We start from the raw sequence: 6,969 nt of genomic DNA, 5'->3' as shown, positions 1-6,969 counted from the left end.
TTTTAGCTATTCTAGTTCCTTTGCCCTTCCATATAACTTTTAGAATAATCTTGTCTATATCTACAAAATATCTTGCTAGGATTTTCCCTTCATATTTAAAGGATATTTTTACTGGATATAACAGTCTGGGTTAACAGTTCTTTTATTTCAGCACTTGAAAAATCTTGTGCTGCTTTCTTCTGGCCTCCATAGTTTCTAATGAGAAATGCGATGCCATCCTACAGGTATCATTTCTCTCAATGCTTTTAAGATTTTTTCCTTTGTCTTTAGCTTTCAGTAGTTTGGCTGTGATGTGTCTTGGCATGTATTTGTTTGAGTCTGTCCCGTTTGGAGTTTACCCAGCTTCGTGAATGTGTAGGTTTATCTCTGACAAATTTGAAGAGTTTTCAGCCATTATTTCTTCCAATACTTTTTCAGTCTTCTTTCTCCTCTCCTTCTGGAAAGAGACACCAGTGTTAGATCTTTTGTTATAGTTCCACAGATCCCTGCAGCTCAGCTTTTTTTTCCCTTAGTCTATTTTCTCCCTTTTGTTCTGTTTGAGTAATTTCTATTCTGTATTGTTCACTGATTGTTTCCTCCGTCCCCTTCATTCTGCTGTTGGGCCCAATCATTGAGTTTTTATTTCAGATATTGAATTTTTTTAGTTCTAAATTTTCCATTCGGTTTTTCTTTACATCTTGTATTTATTTGCTGAAACTTTTAATTTGTTTGCTGGAACTTGCTATTTTTTCGTTTGTTTCAAGCATATTTGTAATTGCGTATTGAAGCATTTTTGTGGTAACTGCTTTAAAATCTTTGTCAGATAATTCTTATTTCTCTGTCATCTAGATGTTGACATGTATTAATTGTCTTTTTTCATTCACTTTCAGATCTTCCTCTTCTTGGTATGATACATGATTTTTTATTGAAACATGGACATGTTAGGTATTATGACTCTGGGTCTTATTTAAACTTGTTTTAGCTGACTTTCTGTAACACTGCTCAGGCATATGAAGACAGAAAGATGTTGCCTTGTTACACACAGGTGAGTGAAAAAGTCCAGGTTCCCCACTGCTATGGGTTGAATTGTGTCCCCCCCAAAATGTGTGCCAGCTTGGCTAGGCCATCATTCCCAGTATTGTGTGGTTGTCCACCATTTTGTGATCTGATGTGATTATCCTGTGTGTTGTAAATCTTAACCTCTATGGCATTAATGAGGCAGGATTAGAGGCAGTTATGTTGATAAGGCAGGACTCAATCTACAGGATTAGGTTGTATTTTGAGTCAATCTCTTTTGAGATACAAAAGAGAGAATCAAGCAGAGAGGAAAGGGACCTTATGCCACCAACAAAGAAGTGCCAGGAGTGGAGTGTGCCCTTTGGACCTGGGGTACCTGTGCTGAGAAGTTCCTAGACCAGGGGAGGTTGATAACAAGAACCAACAGAGAAGGAAAGCATTCACTGAGAGCTGGCACTCTAAATTCACACTTCTAGCCTCCTAGACTGTGAGAGAATAAATTTCTGTTTGCTTAAAGCCACCCACTTATGGTTTTTCTATTATGGCAACAGTAGATATCTAAGACACTCACTAAACCTGCACTGGTATCTACCTTGCTGGGAGAAGTAAGAGTGCCTCTTTACTGCTCCCCACATGGCCACCACTGACACCGGGAACGGAAGATGGTCTCCTTACCACTAGGTGATGGTGAAAGTCCTGACTCTCTCACAAGGTCTCCTCTGACACCACCCTAGCTGGAAAAGTAGGGAGAGGTACCTCATTACAGCCTGATGAGAGTGGAAGTTTAGATTCCCCACAATGCCTTTGCCAGTGTGAGTGTGGGTAGGCCACATTAAAATTTTTATTTTGGTGTTCGGCTGGAGTAGAGAGGTTATTTTCTAAAAGTTTTCTGTTTTGCTGGGCTTCCTCTTTCCTGGTCCTTTGGCTAGGGAGGTTTTTGGGGGTGGAGGCTGGCTGTGCCTATTGTGTTTCAGGTTGCTGGGTTCTTCAGCTCCAAGTCTGGGATATATGAGGCAAAAAGAAAACTCAGGAAACTCACCATTGTGTTGTTCCTTGGATCTCGAGGTCATTAGCTGGTCTGCTTTCTTCTCTCAGAGTATTTTTATGTTTCTTTTATATGTAATGTTCAGGGTTATTAATTGTACTTAGAGGGAGAAATAGGGAAACGTACATCTACTCCATCTTCTCTAAACCTCTTTTAATAGTTTGTTTATTTGTTTTCCCACTAGATTGTGAACTTTTTAAGTGTATATTGGCCTGTCTTCAATACCTAGCTTTGCTCATGATCTTTACATGTTTGATAAAACAAAATGGATTGTGGAGTTAAGTGAATGAACCGCGTTCTTTTTCTGTCCACTCTTAAGTGTGTCATGATAGGAAGAGGAGGAGATGCAATCCTATCTTGAACAATGAAGATTCCTCGTGGCGATCTGTTATTGATAAAGGTGGTTTGTCAGTTCAAACCAGCTTTCCAAGCTTATACTTTCCTTCCTAGGTTCTCGTGTGTTACCCAAAGTTACCAGCAGGTGGTAGAGTAACCGATTAAAATGGACTTGTCCAAAACGTAAGGAGGATGATTTTCTTCGAAGACCTAGAGAAATAAATTCTATTACCTTGTGCCCACCCTGTTCAATCCCAAGATATTACTCTGAAAATTAGATACTCTTTTTCAGACTTGTGGCACAGGTAGTGGTACAGAGTAAAAGCAAGTGGGCTCTGTCATGCTCCTTGGTGAAATGTGACACCAGGATTATTTGAGCTTGAAAATAAATGTCTGGCATTTAGTTACTCTTTCCCTTAATTTTGGCATTTAAATCCATAAAAATGCGGAGGCTGAATGAGCGGAAGATTAATACTCTTCTTTAACAACATTTTAACATTGATACCTTTAAAAGCAAACCAAAACAAAAAATCCCGAACACCTCAAGTCCTATCACTCGTTTTTTTTCTGTCAGGCCCTGGGGACATGCACACAACATTGATGATTTAATTTTTGAATTCTATTTTTTTCATTCGTTTTCAAAAACATTTCCTGATGTAAGTATGGGGAATTGCTTTAAATTTTTCCATTTGAACTCATATGTAGAGATTAATCACGTTATGGTCACCTGGCCAAAAAAAGGCTTGGGAGGGGTTGCTTTTTTTTGTTTGTTTCATTTTTGTTTTTCTCAACTTTTTATTTTTTTTAATTTGTAACCTGCAGAAAGGTGAAATTACATGATAAACACTCGATTATCCTTCACCTAGATTCATTGTTAACGTTTTGCCACATTTGCTTTCTTTCACTCTCATGCGTTGATGGAAATCGTTTTACAAGTTCCTTCAGTCTAAGCATGCACCCAACAATTTTCTTTCTCCTCTCTCCCTCTCTTCCTTCCTCATAATTAAAAAACGTAAAACTCCAAGACCCTGCCCTTCTTTTAGTCTCCCAGTGGCGAGTTAAGCTCAGATTCTGGTGAGCAATGAGCACCCGTGGGCTGAGTGGTATTTGCTTATTAATAATATTCGTTTTAACCTACAGAGTTTGGTCTAAATTCACAGGAGATGAAAAAAAAGCTGCAATAAGCCCAGTATTTCCTAACGTTACCCACACATCCTCGTTCTCAAGGTAAAGTTCTTGGTCCTTTTTGGCAAATGTCCGGCTAGAGATTTTTACTTTCCTGCTATTGTAATTCAGGAAATCACTGTGACTACTTGGAGCAAAGAGCGCTCCTTTCTCAGTCTCTTGCTCCTCTCTGGTCCTTTGCCTCTTGACTTGGGGACCGTATTCTTGTGTACAAAATCGTCCATCAGCTCTAAGAGCTGATTTTGGGGATTCTCTCACAGTGTTTCTTTTGACACAAAAAGAAAGAAAAAGGAACTATGAGGGAAAAGTAGTTTCAATGTGGGGAAGACCCAATGTTCGAAAGTCTGAAAATATAGGTAATTTTAAAAATGCACAAGACAGAGTAAAAAACACTCGTCTACTTAGAACCATAGGAATTATATCGGAGGAGCTTCCCAGCGTCCCTGGTGGTCTAGTGGTTAGGATTCGGCGCTCTCACCGCCGCGGCCCGGGTTCGATTCCCGGTCAGGGAAGGTACGTTTTTTTCGTGCTCGCGTCTGTGGAGCTCTCATTTTGATGATTACCTTTGTTTCTGCGAATCAACCCCTCTATCTACCACCTAATCAAATACAGAAAATGTAGGAAAACACAAACAAAAAGATTTCTCGTAATACAACTGTTGACGTACAATTTTTTAAAACAGAAAATGAAATCACACTATAAACATTGTTTTATCACCAGCTATTTTTTTTTTCATTTTTATTGTGCTTTAAGTGAAAGTTTACAGATCAAGTCAGTATCTCATACAAAAATTTATATACACCTTGCCATTTTTTTTATATACTCCTCAACGGCACTGGGTTGGGTTTATATACTCCTAGTCGCTCTCCCCCTAATGAGACAGCACACGCCTTTCCTCCACTCTCTATTTTCTTGTCCATTCAGCCAGCTTCTGATCCCCTCTGCCCTCTCATCTCCCTTCCAGACAGGAGCTGCCCACACAGTCTCATGTAGTGTCTACTTGATTCAAGTAGCTCACTCGTTACCATTATCATTTTCTATACCATAGTCCAGTCCAATCCCTGTCTGAAGAGTTGGCTTTGGGAATGGTTCCTGTCTTGGGCTAACAGAAGGTCTGGGGACCATGATCTCTGGGATCCTTCTAGTCTCAGTCAGACCATTAAGTGTGGTCTTTTTATAAGAATTTGAGGTCTGCATCCCACTGCTCTCCTGCTCCCTCAAGGATTGTCTGTTGCGTTCTCTGTCAGGGCAGTCATCAGTTATGGCCAGGCAACGTCTAGTTCTTCTGGTCTCAGGCTGATGTAGTCTCTGGTTTCTGTGGCCCTCTGGGCTGGGCTGGGTTGTGTCTCTTGGGCTCATAATTGCCTTGTGTCTTTGGTGTTCTTCATTCTCTTTTGCTCCAGGTGGGTTGAGACCAATTGATACATCTTAGATGGCAATGTGCTAGCATTTAAGACCCCAGACGCCACTTTTCAAAGTGGGATGCAGAATGTTTTCTTAATAGATTTTATTATGCCAATTGACTTAGATGTCCCCTGAAACCATGGTCCCCAAACTCCCACCCCTGCTACATTGGCCTTTGAAGCATTCAGTTTATTCCAGAAACTTCTTTGCTTTTGGTTTAGTCCAGTTGTGCTGACCTCACCTGTATAGTTCTTTCTACTATATAATTCGTGAATACCCCCTCCCACCCTCCCTCCCTCACCCCTCTCATAACCATCAAAGAATATTTTCTTCTCTGTTTAAACTATTTCTCCAGTTCTTATAATAGTGGTCTTATACAATATTTGTCCTTTTGCAACTGACTAATTTCACTCAGCATAATGCCTTCCAGATTCCTCCGTGTTATGAAATATTTCACGGATTCATCATTGTTCTTTATTGATGAATGGTATTCCACTGTATGAATATACCATAGTTTATTTATCCATTCATCTGTTCATGGGTACCTTGGTTGCTTCCATCTTTTTGCTATTGTGGACAGTGCTGCGATGAACATGGGTGTACATACATCTGTTTGTGTAATGGCTCTTATTTCTCTAGGATATATTCCTAGGAGTAGGATTGCTGGGTCCCATGTTAGTTCTAGTTCTGGTTTTTTAAGGAAGTGCCAAATAAATTTCCAAAGTGGTTGTACCATTTTACATTCCCACCAAAAAAAAAAAATTTTTTTTTTTTGTACCATTTTACATTCTCACCAGCAGTGTATAAGTGTGTTCCAGTCTCTCTGCAACCTCTCCAACATTTATTCTTTTGTATTTTTTGGATTAATGCCAGCCTTGTTGGCGTGAGATGGAATCTCATTGTAGTTTTGATTTGCATTTCTCTAATGGCTAATGATGGTGAGCATTTCCTCATGTATCTGTTAGCTACCTGAATGTCTTCTTTAGTGAAGTGTCTGTTCATATCCTTTGCCCATTTTTTTATTGGGTTGTTTGTCTTTTTGTAGCTGGGTTTTTGCAGTATCATGTAGATTTAAGAGATCAGACGCTAATCGGAAATGTCCTAGCTAAACACGTTTTCCCAGTCTGTAGGTAATCTTTTTACTCTTTTGGTGAAGTCTTTGGATGAGCATAGGTGTTTGATTTTTAGGAGCTCCCAGTTATCTAGTTTCTGTTCTTCATTGTTAGTAAGGTATTAGGGCTCCTATCATTGTCCTTATTTTTTCTTCCATGATCTTTATCATTTTAGATTTTACATTTAGGGCTTTGATCCATTTTGAGTTAGTTTTGTGCATGGTGTGAGGTATGGGTCTTATTTCATTTTTTTGCAAACGGATATCCAGTTATGCTAGCACCATTTATTAAACAGGCTGTCTTTTCCCCATTTAACTGACTTTAGGCCTTTGTCAAGTATCAGCTGCTCATATGTGGGTGGATTTATATCTGGATTCTCAGTTCGATTCCTTCAATCTAAGTATCTGTTGTTGTACCAGCACCAGCCTGTTTTGACAACTGCGGCGGTATAATAGGTTCTAAAATCAGGTACAGTGAGGCCTCCCACTTTGTTCTTTTTTTTCAGTAATGCTTTACTTATCCGGGGCTTCTTTCCCTTCCATATGAAGTTGGTGATTTGTTTCTCCATCACTTTAAAAAATGTCATTGGAATTTGGATTGGAAGTGCATTGTATGTATAGATGACTTTTGGTAGAATGGACACTTTTACAATGTTAAATCTTCCTATCCATGAGTGAGGTATGTTTTTCCATTTATGTAGGTCTCTTTTGGTTTCTTGCAGTAACGTCTTGTCGTTTTCTTTGTATAGGTCTTTTACATCTCTGATAAGATTTATTCCTAAGTATTTTATCTTCCAGAAACCCTGGTGGTGTAGTGGTTAAGTGCTACAGCTGCTAACCAAAGTGTTGGCAGTTTGAATCTGCCAGGCACTCCTTGGAAATTCTACGAGGC

The 6,969-nt window shown here is 39.3% G+C and overlaps 1 non-coding gene across 1 annotated transcript; it reads left to right on the top strand.

Moving 5' to 3' along the window:
* The first annotated feature begins 4,002 nt into the window (after positions 1–4,002).
* Positions 4,003–4,074, top strand: TRNAE-CUC (transfer RNA glutamic acid (anticodon CUC)). Its single transcript has one exon. It is a non-coding gene; the product is annotated as a tRNA-Glu (tRNA).
* Positions 4,075–6,969: the final 2,895 nt, after the last annotated feature.

Source organism: Elephas maximus, chromosome 3, assembly GCF_024166365.1.
Source record: "Elephas maximus indicus isolate mEleMax1 chromosome 3, mEleMax1 primary haplotype, whole genome shotgun sequence".
Lineage (NCBI taxonomy): Eukaryota > Metazoa > Chordata > Mammalia > Proboscidea > Elephantidae > Elephas > Elephas maximus.
This window is presented reverse-complemented; position numbering and strand designations above follow the sequence as displayed.